This window comes from Mauremys mutica, chromosome 14 (assembly GCF_020497125.1).
Source record: "Mauremys mutica isolate MM-2020 ecotype Southern chromosome 14, ASM2049712v1, whole genome shotgun sequence".
Lineage (NCBI taxonomy): Eukaryota > Metazoa > Chordata > Testudines > Geoemydidae > Mauremys > Mauremys mutica.
In genome coordinates this window covers 39,567,712-39,586,269 of record NC_059085.1, presented here as the reverse complement: position 1 = coordinate 39,586,269, position 18,558 = coordinate 39,567,712, and the positions used below count along the sequence as shown (strand labels likewise).

Genomic DNA, 18,558 nt, shown 5'->3' with positions numbered 1-18,558 from the left:
CGCAGTGTGTGTTGACCTTACTGTTCTCGCCAAATATGCTCAGCTGAGTCATATTAACAGCATCACCCTGGCTCACTTTGCATACATGGACACAATCGGAGCCATGGCTTCTTGCTTTGAGTTGGAGCCAGCAGCAGGAGTCACTGCCAGAGACTGAAACCCATGCTCCATGAGTGCAGTGCAGAAAAATGGCTGATTGAATCAACTGGGAGGCTTTTTGTGGCAGGTGAGCGGGGGCACGCCCCAGTGTTTCTTGCCTGAACTGAACTCAGCATGATAGCAGGTTTGGAAAAAGGTTTGCTCTTTTTTTTCTTTTTTTTTTAAAGAAGAAATATAGCCATTCCATAAGCCTGGCTGGCTTTTGTAAAGTAATGGAGATGTAGGGTCAGCTTCTCAGTGGGTGTCAGTCTTCATAGTTCCAGTGACTTAAATGGAGATATGCCAGTTCACACCAGCTGAGAATCCAGCTCTTTATTTCTAAGTAGATTCAGTTGCTCTCTCTCTCTCTATACGTGACCTGATCTGGCTTACACCAGAGAAAATCAGGAGTAAAACCACTGAAGTCATTACAATTACACCCTTATAAAAAAAGGTCAGCTCAGAACCATGCCCATTAAGTCCTATATTTTGTGCAAGATGATTGAAATGTTAATAATGCGCCACGCCTTCAACCAAGTTATTTTTTTCCAGCAAAATAACAAACTCCTAAATCAGAGTACACCTCTGTATTCATTTCCCTGCTCTGTTTGTTATGGGGACGTCCTGATCACAAAATTATGACCTCTCCCCTCATCTCTTCTTTTCCAGCCATGCACAAATGAAGCCTGATCAATAAGAACAGATAAAAGCTAGTCTTGGAAAGAGGAGACTTTAGTGCTGTTATTACTGGCCTATTTAAATCACTGGCTCTGTTCCCTGTTGCTTGGAACCATTTGCCCTGAGAATATGCTACTATGATAAATTTTATGGCCTCTGCTATTCCAAACGTTTTTCTAAGTGTCCACTTTTTTGTTGCTGTTGTGTTGGATGTTCCACTGTAGTGGTACATAGAAATGCAAACTGTTTTGTGACTGCAATAGGGACATGATAGTAAATGTCAAGCTTCAACCAACCCTGTGCCTTATTGTTCAGCCCTTCGTAGGGCCGGCAAGGTCATAAGGGGCTAGGTAATGTCAATGCTGACATTATCAGAGCACCCTGTGGCTTGCACAGTGGGATCCTGAGTCACTTTACTGTTGACAAGCTAGTACATATGATTTCGCAAGGGTTTCTTGGCACCCTTTCTGAGGTCCTGCAGGTGACTCGTCCAAGCGAGTTCAGCTGTGAATTCACAATACAAGTGTGCAGCTTCGCTCCCAGTTGGGTGCATAGCGAACTACATGTCAGCACTTTTAACTGTAGTCAACGATAGTGTCTGGCTGTTGCCTTGCATCAGAATCTCTATCACATGGGCTATGTGAACCAGCTCATAAATACGGCCACTTATATCTGCTAGGAACACAGGGTTTAGGTCTTACTGTGCTTTATGCTGGATTATGCAGTGTAGTTGCAGCCATCTCAGTCCCAGGATATTGAGAGACAATGTGGGTGAGGTTATATCTTTTATTGGACCAACTTCTGTTGGTGAGAGAGACAAGCTTTTGAGCCACACGTAGCTCTTCTTCAGGTCTGGGAAAGGCACTCCCAGCATCACAGCACAATGCCAGGTGGAACCTATTGTTTAGCATAGGTAGTGAGCACATGTTGTAAGGGACCATTCAAGGTAGACTGGCCCCTTAACACCTCTGCAGTCATAGGACAAAAAGAGGGGGTTAGTGGGCTACAGATTGTTGGCATAAATCCATAAATCACTGTTCAGTCCATGATTTTTAGTGTCAAAGAGAATTATGAATTTAAGCTCCCAGGCTCATCTTTTGAAAATGTTGTGTATGATGAGGACTGATAGGTCAGATATAGCGTGATTGCTTTGTGAAAAGTGTTCGCCCACAGGTGACAGGGTGCATTGGCAGTAACGATAATACATTGGCAGTGAGAGTTGTCTATCACTTGGATGACAGTGGAAAGGACACAATAAAACTAGCTTGAAGTGCGATTTCATTTCCAGCTTTAACACCTCTGTCTCTTAGAGTTGAGCAAGAACCAGGTCATATTATTCTGAATATCCCCAAACTTTTGATGGTACAGATAAGAAATGAAGTCCAGATCCAAATCACCTGTGGTTTTGCAAAACCAAAACCAACATTTCACAGAAATAAAAGCATCCACCTTGTGCCCATCTCTGCCCCTTGTTTGAAGAGCTCACACTAATCTGTTTAGACTTTCTTGGCTAGGGTGCAATATGGATGTTGGCATGAAAAATGAATTACTAAGACACAGATGATGGATCTTTGGATTTCAGCACACCTGATATTGTCCCATGTCCAACCAACAAAGTTTTTCCTTGTGCATCAAAAAAATATGTGAAATCTCCCTTTTCTTATCACCAGATACCAAACCAGACCTTTGGCAAATAAAATATACTTGATATCCCATCCTTCCCCCAGTTGCCTTAGAACTAAAATCCTATTATAAGTGAAGATGAGCAGGATCAACAAAGCCAGATCCCATAATGGATATTGACTTCCCCAAAGCTTAAGGGTATCCAGATCCATAGATTTGGTTCAAACCCATCTCTGTTTGTCATCGGCTAATGTTTATCACTCAAAACAACTCTCTACCAACCATTTCAAATGTGTTCTGAGAGTATCTGTAGATGCTTTGGGCCTGATTCTCACAGTAAGTCTACACTGCAATCAGAAGGTGTGATTGCAGCGTGTGTAGACCTACCCACACTAGTTTTGATCTAGATTAAACTACGCTGGATAGCTCTAGATGTGCTACATTCGCACCTCTCAACTGCAGACATACCCTCATTTATGCTCTGACAGTGTAAAGGAGCCGTACTGTAAAGGAGAATCAAGTAATTTATATAAAACCTAAAGCTATTTCCTTGTTGAAAAGGCAGATTGGAAATGTCTTAGCCCTTCTCTGCATTATGCACTTTAAAAATTACGGTGAATAACTTTTCTAAATTTTTCTTCTAGATACCTTCTTATAACATTTTATCTATACACTTCTGAAAGCATGATCACTCTTGGACATCTACAAATCTGTGCTGAAATACAGCAAGGAACAAGATAGAGATTTGACCCAACTGGTACAATGTTTTTTTCCTTAGGCTTAGATGAAGATATAGGAACTGCAAAAGTATATGGTATGTGCTGCCATTCTGATCCCAAATAGACTTTGGGACATCTATTTATATCTCGTATATTCGTGGGGCTCTTAGGCTGACACTATATGTCAAGATTGCACTTAAATCTGTCAGATACCACCTCATTTGTCAATCACCACAAAGCATTTTGGTTGTCAAATAGTGCAAGATGCATGTTCAAGAACCAATCAAACGTTTGATGCAAAGAGGACAAACAGCTGCTCTAATGAATAATCCTGTCAGTACATGGATTATAGTCCTCTACAATGCACTTACCCCGTAGGACTGCTGTCATCTACCTTCCTGGGTCAGAGACATGGTACAAATTCAGTTTTCATGATAACAAATCTCTCTCTCTAGTTATATTTAAGCACAATATCAAGAATTCTATTTTTTCCCCTGTGATGCAGATGTTGGCATTATAACCTTGATCATAATCATTCCTTCCACACAAAGCGTGGGGACATGTTCATTTATTTATTTAAAGGCTCAAAGCATAGAGCTTCCTAGTAAAATAACAAGAGCTGGACCCAAATTGGAAGCAACACTTGAACATTTTGAACTTTAGTGTCATTTGGTACTAGGTGCAGGTCCAGTCTTTACAGTTCAGGCCCATGTCCATAATAGGATACCCGTACCAAATTTAGTGGGGTATCAGAATTCTGAATCTGAGTATTCTGGGGCTTTGGGAAAGTGTAGGATCACAGTGGGGTCCACCTCAAGCCTCACTTGAAAAGTAGCAAGGCTGAAACCTGAGTGGTTTTATAATTAGAGCTGGGCAAAATTTTGCTGCTGAAACATTTTTGGCTGAAAAATGCAGAGTTGGATCAACCGAAACATTTTGTAATTTTGGCTGGGACTGTGCCAAATTGTTTGGGTTGAAAAAAGAAGAAGAAAATTCTGGAAAAAATTGAAACTTTTTGTTTTGACATTTTCAAAAGGAAATGTTTCCATTTTTCCATTCAAAATGTCTTTTTGTTTCAAGTTTTATTGCAATTTTCTTTTTAAAAAGGTGACAAGCACCCCAAAATGAAAGGCATCATTTCATTTGACTCAAAGTGAAAATTTTCTGACTTTTTCATTGAAATATTAAAAAAAATGTGTTTGTGAGTTGACCAAAACTTGGGGGCGGGGGGCAAAGATGGGGGGTTGGCCACCAAACCAAGAAATCAGTTAATCACAGAGCTCTAGTTATTATGTCTATTAAAATAACTGATTGAGGCCACACTCCAAATAGCCCTCCATTATGCTAGAACCTGCCCAGACACATGAGAGACAGACCTTGCCCCACATAGCTTAAAGTCTAAGTAGACTAGACCAGTGATTCTCAAAGCTGGTCTGCCGCTTGTTCATGGAAAGCCCCTGGGGGGCCGGGCCAGTTTGTTTACCTGCCGTGTCTGCAGATTCGGCCGATCCCAGCTCCCACTGGCCGCAGTTCGCCACTCCAGGCCAATGGGGGCTGTGGGAAGGGTGGCCAGCACATCCCTCAGCCAACACCGCTTCCCCCAGCGGGACATTTCTCCACCCATAGAGATGAAGTGACTTGTCCAAGGTCACATAGCAAGCTAGTGGCAGATCCAGGACTAGAACACAAATCTTAGAGTCCCAGAGCAGTGCTCTAACCGCTAAGGAGTTTGCTTGAGTAAGGACCTCACAATTTGGCATTTTACACTGTACATATTAACCACTGAATACATGTTCCTTTTTGCAAATTGAGGGAGTGAATGAATACGGATTCCACTTGGTTTTTCTCTTTTATTTCTGTTCAGGTGTCTTTTTTTCACTGTTTATATCATTTTCTTCATTATCTAGAACTGGTAATGTTCATTTCAGGCAGAACTGTCTTCAGAATGATGCTTTCTCATTTGTTCTCGTCAGACAATTTTAATCATGAGGCAGCACCTAGCAACCATCAATCTCTCTATTGCCAGCATGAATTCCAATAGAAGGTACTGTCCCAAATTATAGTATAGTTAGGGTCAAATTCTGCTCGCAGATACAGCTTAGACTTTCTTTGTGCAAGACCTTATGGGGTGACGGTGGTAGAACGAACAGGGTGTGTTCTATGGGTGCGTGCTGAACATGAATCTATGTGGAATCCCAACTGACATTGCGTCTTCTCTCAGCCATAGCCAGACGTGACTCAGCTAGATACATGGCATGGCCTTGGCTTGTAGTTTGTAGGTGAAATTTCAGTCCGCTAGAGTTCCACACTCTTTCTTGGGCTTTATCACTTGCTCAGTGTTTGGGCCCATGTGGAGAAACTTCCAGTGATCTAGTTTTGATGGTTTAGCTCAGTGTTTTCTGCCTTAACTAGGTGCCTAGTGAGCATCAAAGCTTCTTTGGGAACATTTCCTAGTCTGATCCTTTCTCTACTGAACTCACACAGTTGACCAGATGATGTTTTATTTTGGGCACCCAGTTTTAGTGCTGCTGGGGAACTCCATTAAGCTGGTCAGCTCTCTCAATGCATTGTTCTCTTCCATACCCGAATCGGAGCAATGTCACAGTAGGCAAGTATCTCAGTGCTCATTGACTGTTCCTGCCAGAGTAAGTGCCATTGGGGGCAAGTGCAATGGTTCACCATGAATGGTCCCGGTAGTGGCCAGTGACTAGCATACTGAAACACTTCCTCAAGAAGAGCTACCTCATTGTGCTCCTTCAAAATTTTCCTTGAAACTCTCCCATGTCATGATGGCCCCCCCCCCCCCGAAAAATAACCCACTACAGTTTGGCAGCTGATGGGCTGTGACCACTAGAGTGGCTCCAAAGTTTGTTGACAAAACTTTTTCCCTTAGCAAAATGCTGTTTGAGCACAACTGAAACGTTTGTTTCTCCAGACTTATCGAGATGATGCATTAGTCCTCACTAGAGGGGTGTAAACTTTAGTGCGTTGTGGCATACTAACTGGCCTGCGTGACCCCGTTGGCATACACTAGAAGTTCCCTAGTGCACGTTGTTGTAGTCCAGTTTCAAACACTACTGTTAATGTTCACTGGGGATCTTTTAGTGCACACCAGCAGAGTGCAGACGGGCCAGTGAGTGCACCACATGATAGTGAGCATTAGAATGTCCACCTCTCTAGTGCAGGCTAATGCACCAGCTACACTAGCGCGCTCTGACTCTGGCCCAACTGATCACTAATTATTTATGGAAAGCATAACAGCTGGAAACGCTGAAAACCCCAGCCGGGTGGTTAGGGGCCCCAGCTGCCTGTGGGACACCCAAGTTCAAGTCACTGCTCTGAATCAGGATTCACCCCAGGTGAGGCCCCTAACCATCAAACTATTGGCTATTCTTGGCTGTGCCGCATAGACATTTTTCAGGGCCTCCCCCCACCCCCTACCCCCTGCTTCTAAAAAGCCGGACGCCCTGGCACCAGATCACAATTCCACTCAGCGTTGGCCCAGCCATTGTTACATGAGTTTGAGGGCCCTCGTCAATGAGGGGGCCTGGGGCAGTCTGCCCCTTTTGTCCTCCCTGGGCGACCCTGCTCCTGGGGTCTCTCTCTCTTGTGTCTTTTCATGAGGCATTTTGAAAGGTCTCATTTTTATTTTGCATCGGAAGGAAAAACAAATGTCTAAACCTCAATATTTTGTTGCAAAACTGAATGGTTTTCCAGTCAGCCCTAGTGACCACTGCTTATCAGGCTGTTCATAATCGTCTCATTGCTACCTTGAGCTGTTGTCTCTGAACTTTGATTGTATCAGTGCTTTGCAGGCAGGGAGCAAAGATCTTTTTGTTATTGTTTGTAAGGCCCCTAGATATTTCCGCAATACAAATAATTATTGAATATATATAATCAACTAATACATATTTCTAACCTCCACCTGGGTTCCTCTGTCATATCATTACTACTTTCTCTGCATTGATATATGAAAAACCGTAGTGGAGAACCGGGGGAGGTGAGAACAGCTATAGACTGTTCTGTTCATATAGTCTCTTGTTTGGTGTAACTTGAGCTATTAACATTTAAAAGCTATATTAATAGGAATATTTACAGAGATAAACAAGAACACTTTTTAACTGTATGCATGACAATCACCAGAGATTGAACCAGGGCTCCCAGAACTCAAACCAGAAATGTCTCTAACTGGAGCTAAAAGTGTCATCCTGAGATCTGCAACAGACTCATATCCTCTGGGGGCTGGGTATAGGGCAAGACCTGTCGATTACATACTTCCCGTGGACAGAGAAAACTAGGCTCACAGTAGTTCAAATCCCAGATGTGTCCCTACTTATATGACAGGTGCTGTCTGAGAGCTATAACAGACTTTCATTTTCTGTGGATCATGCACAGAAGAGGTGTGTAACACACGCTGGCCAGTGTATTACTTGTTTGTGTACGTGAAATATATTGGAGCACGTAGATTGTTTTTTAATGGGACATCATACAAAAATAATTTTAAAAAATAAGAATTTGACTTGTTTCAATGGAGCAAGATGAACATCTAGGATCTGGCCCATTATTCATATTGAAAGAAGTCAAATTCTTATTTTTTAAATTATTTGTGTGTGTGTGTGTGTGTGTGTGTGTGTGTGTATATATATATATGTGTGTGTGTGTGTGTGTTATATATATATATAATACACACACACACACACACACACACACATATATAATTTTAAAATAATCCCCTATCTGTTGCTGATACACCATGTTCAATGAATTTTAACACTACCAAGCCAATTAAAGCTGGGAATTTAGACCTAGATTCAGCATTGAACATTAAGTCCCATTGATTTCATTTGCCTTAGGTAATATCATAATAAAGTTATTGGTTTGTTTTCATGTTCATTCCAAAGCATTACTACTTTTCAGACTACACCTGGCCCCTTTGAAAAACACTTTCCCACTTCAAACCATTTGGTCCACAGTCTGATTTCTGCATTATCATGTCGTGCACATTAGGTTACAGAAACACATTGCAAGTGATTTCTGTTCAGTTAATTTTGTTTAATATGAGGTCTCTGAGGAAGCAGATTGTAACAAGTTTCAAGAAAGTAACTTAATATGTATCAATATTATTTTTCATAATAATTACTAATCCCTTAGGAAAGCGGAACAATGTTTGAATTGGACATGTGTACAGATTAAAATTTAAACCCACATTTTGTTTTAATGCTGTTGATTATATCTTGTTTGTTAGCTGCTCCTAAGTACTTAGATCTGTGATGCTTAGCGCTCTGGAAATTTAGGCTCTCTTTTGTTTTAGCAGATAGCTCACTGTCTGCATACCCACCCAACAGCTGGAGGGACTTCCCTCCCACTATGAAATGTATAATCCTTCCCAGAACAAGGACTTCTTTTCCTTTGCATTTGTTGGGTTTTGGGGAGGGGGTTGCATCCTGATATGTGATATCATGTTACATTATTGTATCTTGTCAAATCACTACATGATATGAAGCGTCTTAATGCGGTGGAGGACGCGTAGTGCTATCTGATGCCAACATCTGCAATAATCCCTTCTGTGGTTCCTTCCTCCCTCCCCCCATCCCAAATATGTTCAGTGTGTTTTATGCAATAAAGTGCAATCAATCAACACCTTTTTTTGGTCGTTCATACAGCATATTATGTTACCTAGACAAAAAGAAAACAAAATGTGCGTACATGAGATATCAATGGCAAGGCCTGTTTAATAAAGTTTGGGCTGGACAGTCAGTTTGTGCATCTATCCAGAGAGTTGGTTTAGGACACAAAATTCAGATTTCCCATCCAGATTTAAAACATCCTAAAGTTTGGTGGTGTTCAGACCTGAGCGTTTGATTTTTCTCATTTTTGCCTTTAACTAGCACCCATTGAAACGAATAGCAAAACACCCGTTGGCTTCATTGATGCAGGTTTTGGCCTCCCTGTAAAAATTAAGGCCATTTGCAAAATTCATATCCAGATCTGAATGTGGATTGCAAACCACCAGAAAGTTGGCGTAGGGGTGTCCTTGGATATGAGCTTTTAGTTTCAGGGTTTAGGTTTAGCTGCAAGGTTTATATTTCCCTGAGATTATGGTCTAGTCCTTAAAATGGTAAAATGAATATTTCTACCAGTGGTTGTACTTCCTTCTTTGTTTCCTTTGGGATGTGGGGTAATCTTCTATTCATGAGGTCAAAGTAGACCTAGAGCATCTTCTCATTTTGTCTTTTTAAAAATATATATTCGCTAAAGTTAGACTGTTTCCCAACTGGTCTTGTGGGCCAGTCTACTTGGACTGTAAACCCTTTGGGTGTGGGGACCATCTTTTTGTGCTGCCTTTGTGCAGAATCTAGAACAATGGGGTTCTGGTCCACGACTGAAGCTTTTAGATGCTACAGTAATAGAAATAAATATTAAATAATAATAATAATACATTAATAGTAGCACAGCTGTTCTAGCTAACAGTGGTTTACTCCTTGCACAGCTTCAAATTTATTCTAAATTTGCCAAAACCTTCTTTCAAAGAGCACTGAAATATCAGTTGGTCAGTGATATCTTCCAGTTTCCCTAGAACTGAACATCTAAGTGAAGACTGATGTGACCATAAAGTGAAGTAGGGAACCGGGTTGTTGTTTCTGAACTGTGTGGTGTAAGTTTTTTTTCAAGTTAAGTGGTTATGGACTTAATTCGCTACTGGGATTGGATGTTGGACTTGCCCAAAGCAGGAAAGTCAGAGAAGATTGTGTGCCATATCAGTGAAATGATCCTGCAGTGGATTGCAAGAACACAGCAGGGCTTCTTACATCTCAAGCTGAAATGACCATCAATGGATGAAACAGGCTTTAGACTCCGAATCTCTGCTGTCAGTGAGTCTTTGGGAGTAGGCTCCGTCTTGTATATGCAATGTCTGGGAAAGATCCCCTTCACTTTCTACACCTAGAGTCTGATTTTTGATTTCACATCAGTTTTATACCCCCGGCATTCAAGTGATTTCAATATACTTCTGATTTACACCTCTGTAAGTGAGATCTGGATCAGGCTTCGTGACTTTGGAATCACTGAACTCGAGACAGTCTCCAGGGAATCCAGCCAGTGTTTACAATAGATCCACTTTATGCCAGACAGGGGCATTTTGGACTGCTTAGTCTATTCTATGTAGAAGACCAGTCAAACTGGTTGTACTAAAAAAAACCAACCTTGTTTATTCTGTTACTTTTACTTGGCTCCCAACAACCAAACTCCAATTGATGCAGTGAGCCAAATGTTCAAAGGGTCTTATTTTGTATGAGCAATTTTGCTTGCACAATTATTAGTGTGAGCTCAATTGCATGCACAAGTGATTGCATGCACAATCCTAAAGGACACATTTTGAAAATGTGGACCCCAGTAATTGAGTGATATTGTAAATATGAGATTTTTAAAAATGTTAAAAGCATTTCCAAAGCAAACACTCTAGCACATTTATATGCTTTGAAATACAGCTGGTCAGAAATTCCAAACAGTGAAATCTGTTAGACTGGAATAATTTCCCAAGAGAAGTATTGGAAGCTTCATCACTTGAGTCATTCGGCACTGGACAAAGAACCGGGGGAATATACTGAAGGGAACAATCCTGCATTAGATGAATTAATCTATCTTTCCATTTCTAATTTCAGTGATTCTACAATAAAGCCCATAGGCATCTTATCTTATCTTCTTCCGTATGTTCCCGTTGGCAACCTGGCTGGCACTTTGGATATGTTTTTCACTTCTTCTGTTTATAAGATATACATATTAATCAAAGGGATTTTCATGTGCCAAACCAAAAGTGTGCAGTGTCAAGAGCAACCTGATGAAACCAGTCACAAGAGTAAATTAAACAAAAAACAGAGAGAGCGAGAGAGAGATTTGGACCTCTTTGGAATACTGCAGCTCCACAGCCAAGCAGGAAATAAGAAAAAGCGCTAGCTGGGCAGATCTACAGAGCCAATTGAGTCCAAATGAATGTCAAGGCTATCAAGCACTTGTGAGTGGAAAAAAAATTGGGTTTGGCTCGTGTACACGGAACATCTTTTATGCTCACTTTGGGCCAGGTTCACTAGGGTAGTACAATGGGGAATTAGACCAGGTATTTCCTCCAAAAATGTTAGTTTGGCATATTGTTTACATCACTTGCTATTTCCAGATTACAATTATTATATTTCTTTGTGTTCAGCTTTAAAACTTTACAGTCCTAGTCCTTGATCCTCTGAATACAACATAGGTGGGTGCATCTCCATTGACTTTGTTGCCTTGTTAAAGAAGGACAACAGAAATTTTCCACGCTTATAATGTTTGATTATCACAGGTTCTTTCCCAAGTAGGCTACAGAGAAGTTTCCTTCAAAAACATCTCTCTTTCTTTAAGGAAATGACGTGGTCTGCAATAGTGAGTTACGCCTTGGATGCTTACAGTACATAAATACCAAATAAGTAAACTTATCCATAAAACTGAAGCACACCAAAAACTATTCTGAATAAATGCTCTTAAGCCGAAAGGAATCATTAGCATGCCTAGGCACTTTAAGAAGAAATAAAGGGAGGAGTGCAAAGTTCATGGAGCACCTCAGAAGGGTATGGATCTAGTTAAATCTTCAATGAGAGGAAGGATGCTCCAGTGAGTAGGGTACTAGCCTGGGATTTGGATGGTCTGGGTTCATTTCTCTGCTCTATCCCAGTCTTCCTGTGTGATCTTGGGCAAGTCATTTAGTCTCTGTGACTCAGTTTCCCATCTGTAAAGTGGGATTAATATTTCCAGTACCTAAATGCATTAAAACAGTGAACTGCTCAGAGCCCACAGTATTACAGGCTATATATGTACCATAGATGAACTCGTCAAGGCTTCCCAGTGTTTTGCTTGTTTCCCAGAGATGATGATTTTTCCTTCTGTGTTTCTTTTTTTAAAAATACATTTTCCAAACGGACAATCCCAACAGTAGCCAACTTAAGAAGAAAGAGCCATGCAAGTAGGTATTTTAAAAGTGACACAAATTTTATGCCAAAAAGAGTCTTTTCCACATTTATAAGCTCCCGTTGCCCAACCCCACCCCCCCCAAAGGAAACGCCATACAAAGGCAGGAAAGAACATCAAACAAACGTCGTTTGGCAGCCATGTCTATATGTAACATTACTGTCAGAGTACAAAGGAAGACCCAAGATTTAGAAGGTGACACATGATAACGAGCTCCTTTCTTCTAAATGTCTTTACCTTTTGGTGAAGAACATGCTTTTTCCTTAATAAATAAATATATAAATCTCGCCATTTAGATGTCAAAAGGCACAAATTAGGGCCCAATCCTGCCAACATTTAATGTAGGGCATTGTGCTTATTACTCTGATGGGTTGGGTTAAACCTCCTTGAAACTGGGGATGCGTGTAACTGCCACCCTTCGTTTAAGACTGTGGTAAGAAATGGTTAAGCTCCTTTATGGCTGAAACAATAGCGGTCTCCACCCCAGACACAGTCATGTGGGCGGTTTGATATCTTTAAGGTTGCGGGGGTGGGGGGTGACAGAAACAACAGAAGGACCGGAGAAGAGTGGGCTGAGGGTATATCTACACTGGGATTAAAACCTGTGGCTGGCCTGTGCCAAATGACAGGCTCACGGGGCTCATGCTGCGGGGCTATTTCATTGCTGTGTAGATCTCTGGACATGAGCCGGAGCCTGGACTCTAGGAGCCTGTAAGGTGGAAGGATCCCAAACCTCAGACTTCAGCACAAGCTGAAACATCCACCCTGCTATTAAACAGCCCCACACGAGCCCAAGTCAGCTGGCACAGGCAAGCCACGGGTGTCTCATTGCTGTGTAGACATACCCTGAGAGAGAAGGCAGAAAGGAAGCACCAGTCAGAGTGGCAGAAGCACTGGTAATGTTGCCCTGAGAAAAAACTTTGGGGCTGAGTGCAGGCTGAAAGGGGCTTGGAGCTATCGGCAAAGAAACGATCTCCTGTTATTTGATTCCTCCGGTGTTTAGGGGAACAGGGCTTTGTACGTTTTTCTTTGTAAATAAACAAGGTGGCATCAAAGATTCCTCACTCTGTCATCAATTTCTTTTCCTGAACAACCTAGAAGAAAAGCTTTCGTTCAAACAGGAATCAATTCAGGGAAGTGTCCTGCTCTGTGTTATGCAGGGGGGAGGGGTCAACCCAGATGATCACCACAGTGATCTGAGCAGCCCCACTGACTTCTGTAGTGGTGACTTCAGTGGGTACTTTTCATGGCAGTAAGTGCTACCTCCCATAGTAAGGGCTACTTTGTGGCTTTCCACCTTGCCCCATGGGAAGGGTAGTGCATTGTCGCACTGATTCAGGAATAGATCGGGAAGCAGACTGTGACTCTTAGTGTCACAATCTGCCTCCCATTTTTTCCCCGCGCTGCTTCCTGCAGCCCCCATTGGCTTGGAGCGCCGAACCGCGGCCAGTGGGAGCCGCGATCGGCCAAACCTGCGGATGCAGCAGGTAGGTAAACCGGTCTGGCCCGCCGGGGATTTCCCTGAACAAGCGGCGGCCCTAGTTTGAGAGCCACTGGTGTAGAGTACACACACTGCATGCCCCCCATAGCACAGATGTAACTATGTAGACAGAGAGGCATTGCTTAGACCAGTGGAGTACAGACATGCCACAACCTTAGGGTGTAAACTTAGCGTGCACCCAAGCAGTGCATCCCATGTCTACACTGCTATTTTTAGGCCTGCTGCCAGAGCCTTTCCCCACTGCAGCGAACTTCTGGAAACTTTTTCCCTGCCTCAGTGAAAGACTCTGGTAGCCGGGAAAGGCTCTGGCAACATCCTGCTTCTGGAGCCTGTCTTCGCTGCTTCCCCCCACCGCCAAAGCCTCTTACTGATGTGTGGAGCTACACACAACAGGGTGGATGCAGCCCGCTTTTCACAACCACAAGTAGCTAAACATACCCTACGTGCTGCCGGTGAGTGTGCAGTGTGGACGTGCCCTTTGTCTTTCTCATCTGTTTATACTGTAAGTTCTTCAGAGCCAGGACTGTCGCTATGTGTTTTCACAATGCCTAGCACAATAGGGCACCAATCTCAGTGGGAGAGTCTAGTCACTACTGTAATACAAATAATAAACAGTAATAACAACTTAGGCCCTGATCCTGCTCCCACTGTCAAGCTCAAAACCCTCCTTGACTTTAGTGGTGCAGGGGAGCAGGATATTCCCCACAGCCATATGGGCAGAACCTACTGCAGAGAATTATATGTTATTATTATTTATTGTATTATGCTGGGATTTGGCCTGTGGTATTTTTCTTTATGGCTGCTAAAGGTTTTCTGGATTGAGATTCTTTCTCTCTTCATTCCTTGAAATAGCATCTTGTTTATAATAATAAAGAATAATACAAGTTATTTTTATTGACTCTGGCCTGAAAGCCCTTGCATGTCTAACAAACGCTAATTAAAACCATAAAACACAACTTTTAAAAGAGTAACAGCTTTCTTTTTCTACTGATGGGGAGGTGGCTTTGCCAGAAAGCCTTTCCTCCTTTATTTCTAAATGAGTTGATCATAACTTTTCAGGTGGCATTTGTTGACCTTGGGCCAACTTTTTAGAAGCGCTGAGCTGCTCCTATGATAGACAATGACGAAGCTCATTGAGAGCAGGGGTAGCTTCTGGATGCTGAGTGCTTTTGAAAATCAGACCGTTTCATTTTGGTGTCCAAATAGGAGTGGAGCCCTTTTGAAAATACGGGGGGAGGGAGGGTGTGTGTGTGGAAAATCTAGCCTATGGCTTTCTTTACAGTCTGATACAAGTTTTCTTGAATGAGGTGCAAAAAATGTCTGAGAGCAAAGAAAGGGGTGAAAGATAAAACACTCTCTGGCGCACACAAGCTAAATGGAGACACTAGTTAGCAACATAAACAAAGGTGGGTGGTAACCCCCCGAGCTTTTTTTGACAGCCAGTGGTGGCAGTGATGAATTTGTGAAGTTATCTAATTTTCCACTGTTTTAATTAGAAGCCTGGGCTATGAGGCCTCACAGCTGGGTTCTTTGTACTGCTTTCTGTTGCCTGACAGAGAAAAATTTCTACTGTAACTTCAGCCAAGCTTTCAACCTGACCTGAGCAAATGAAACTTCTGGGATTCATAAACTTGTGGTTTCTAGGCAGATTGCTTTTTGAACTGTTCTTCAGCCATCCTAACATGCAAAAATTACTATGGCTTAGAGTGAACTCCCTTTGTACTTACAGTTAATGGACATGCTCATTAAAAGAGTAGGGATGGGGGAGGAAGGAATTATCATAGGCTTATTATAGCGCTTATCAAGTGTAAAGTTTCTTATCGTTGCTTATCATATAATTGAGGCTGGTTTAGAAACCATAGTACTCAGGACCTCCAAAGATAATGGATTTGGTTGCAAACGATGTTCACTTGAGTGAGCTAATTAATGATGCAGTTCTTGCCAAGTGATCTTTTAAAGCTTTACATTAGACTGAAAATGCATCATTAGTTGCCACCCCAAATCTTCAAGACATGCGCTGTTACCACCTTCTTTTGCTAGAACCCTGGAGGAAAAACTCCTCTGATGGCTTTAGGCCTCAGTTCAGCAAAGTATTTAAAGCCCGTGTTTAGTTTTAAGCATGTGCTTTATCGCTTTGTTGCCTCAGCCACCAGGCCAGGGGCTAGGGCAGAAGCAGATGCAGAGTGGCTGTAGGGGATAGCACGGTTCAAGTAGGAACAGGAGCAAGGGCAATCTGTTGAAACAACTAGCAATGGGAGCATGACTAGTTGGGTAGTGACAGCAAGCAGACTGAAGAGGCTGCTTTCCTTAGGAATCTATATACCTGCCTTGGGATCAGCTGGGTTGGTTCTTGCCTGTGGACTGGCTGAACCCTGATTGAATGGGGTGGGGTCTATCACAAGACCTGCTGGTAATTGTATCTGATGATTCATCACACTCTCTGGCTCAGGGATGATTCATTAGACTTATGGAACCGCTGACTCAGAGGTAACTCAGGCATCAGAATGGGGGCTATGTACTGATATTGTCTTAAGCAGGGCCGGCTCCACCGGAGCCGCGGGACCAGCGGACCCTCCGCAGGCACGTCTGCAGGAGGTCCAACGGAGCCGCGGGACCAGCGGACCCTCCGCAGGCACGTCTGCAGGAGGTCCACCGGAGGCCGCGGGACCGGCTATCGCCAGAGTGCCCCCCGCAACGTGCCGCTGTGCTTGGGGCAGTGAAATTGCTAGAGCCGCCCCTGGTCTTAAGGTTCTATTCAAATTCTGAAGAATATTTTCAGCCTGCAGGAGCCCATGAAACCTGCTCCCACACCTGCTCACCTATTAATTAACTTAGCCAAATCCCCCAGAAGCTTGACTGGGTTTACTCTGGAACAGGAGTTAAAAGGGGTTGTGGACTTAATTGCAATGGTATTCTCTAGTCCATGTAATCCTTTAGCTAATTTCAGTGAACCTGAAATTCACTTTAGTTATTATGTAGAGCCACCTCTTTGCTATGCTGTTACTGAATTGTCTCTGTAATCTTCAGAAGTTGTGAAAGAAGAGCCCTTTCAAACATGTAAACTAGGAATTATGCCTTTAATATCCATGTTTTTATATACCTGATCTCTTAGCCACCCTTGCGGCCTCATGAAAGATGTGGAAGGACCAAACCTTCAGGGTCACGTTTTTCTACTGCCTAAGGCTAAAGAAAAGAACATGTTTCTGTAAGTATTCTTCACCTTTGTCTTTAGATGGGTTAAGTTCTTCAGAGTTTGGGAGTGTCACCTGGCTTGAATGGTTATTTTTACTCATTTGTCATTAGGAAACATATATGTTGCTCTTGGGAACACCTACTAAAGGTACATGGTTGAGAATATCTCATGTGTAGTGTTTTGCTGGAGTTAAATGTAATTGCTGCAACATAAAAAATGGTCACTTACAGTCATGGCTCTCTCTATGGCTATTTCAGTGCTAGCTTGCAAGCTGGTTATGATCTTGACCCAATGTCTAGCTTGATCTTAGATGGTCACGTTCAAAACACTACAAGTGCCAGCTATTCTGCAGGGAATCCTTGCTCTGTGTCAAATCTTGGCATCTCACGCCCACTTATACCAGTTGATATTTTAGGTGTGAAAACACAGGAATACTCAACAGTGGAGGAAAGAGTGTGTTCACAGATATGCTCACCCACTATAACAGCAGAGTACTGCAGTGGGGGAATAAGAGAGTTAATACTATGTCAGGAGTGAAAAAGTATGAACTATAAGCACTCAATCAGCAATCATTGTCTGCCTTCTTTGTTCTTATTTTTATTTATGTGCTAAGGCATCAGTGGTGGTTCTGGAGAAGAGAGGATATGGGCAACATCTCTCGGTTTCTTCTGCCCCATGTCTTAAGAAATTTGCCGTGATAACTGGACAACCTGTCTCCTCAAAAGGTTTACAATGACTCTTTTATTTTGGGCAAAGAAAAAAAGGGGTTTTGCTGACCCAAATTCTGACTGATAAAGGCACCTCAAGTCTGTGAAGCAAGCAATTGTCCTAGTTAAGAACAAATAAGATAAGTCTTCTCTTTCCTAATATCTTCAGTTTAGGGACAGATGCAGATCTTTACACTAGATTGTGACCCTCATGACTCAAAGCCTGGAAATTCTGTTATCAGAGACTATTTCTAGGAAACTTCTGTAATGCGAGGGTGTTGTTCTCTTTGACTACATAGAGTAGTCAGACTGATACTATCAGCATTGGCTTGGCCGACTTTTATATACCGGCATATGGAGATATCCGTCGTTGTCTTTTACAGTAGTTGAAGGGCATATCCAAAGTCCCAAGCCTTGTTTCCACAGAAACAATACTGAACAAGTGTTGATTTCTCAAAGAAGGATCGTGATAAGGCCACTTTTCTCTTATCTAGTATCTTCTCATTGAGGATCTCGAAGCACTTCACAAGCCTTGGTGAATGAAACCTAATGCCATGCTGTTGAGTAATATGATCTCCAGTTTTTCAGTGGGAAAATGATGCCCCAAAGAGGGTAAGGGCCTGATTCTTAAAAGTTTAAGGGGTAAAAATGCATGCACTTATCATGATTGTGCATGCAAATGACCAGTTAGATACCTAACTAGTCTGATGTGTGTGTAATTATCATGGCTGCATGTGCAATTGAGCTATTCATGTATAAAAATGCGTGCAAATTCAGGAGCAATTGCATACCTGTGCTTTTAAAAATCAGGCCTTCACCTGTCATGCACAAAGCCATGCACCATAGCCAAGAATAGACCCCTGGGCTTTTCTCGTAACCACAATACCATCCTTTCTCCTTTCAAGAATTAATCTGTGGAAACTCTGTAAAAGCTATACAATTGAAAACCAGAGAATTCTTGTGTTATCATCCTTATTTATTAATTTTAAATACCTAGCCTCTTTG

The 18,558-nt window shown here is 42.3% G+C and overlaps 1 long non-coding RNA gene across 1 annotated transcript; it reads left to right on the top strand.

The window, feature by feature from the left end:
* LOC123349087 lies at positions 1-17,568 on the top strand. The gene is made up of 3 exons (XR_006573365.1): positions 1-226; positions 16,766-16,858; positions 17,460-17,568. It is a non-coding gene; the product is annotated as an uncharacterized LOC123349087 (long non-coding RNA).
* Positions 17,569-18,558: the final 990 nt, after the last annotated feature.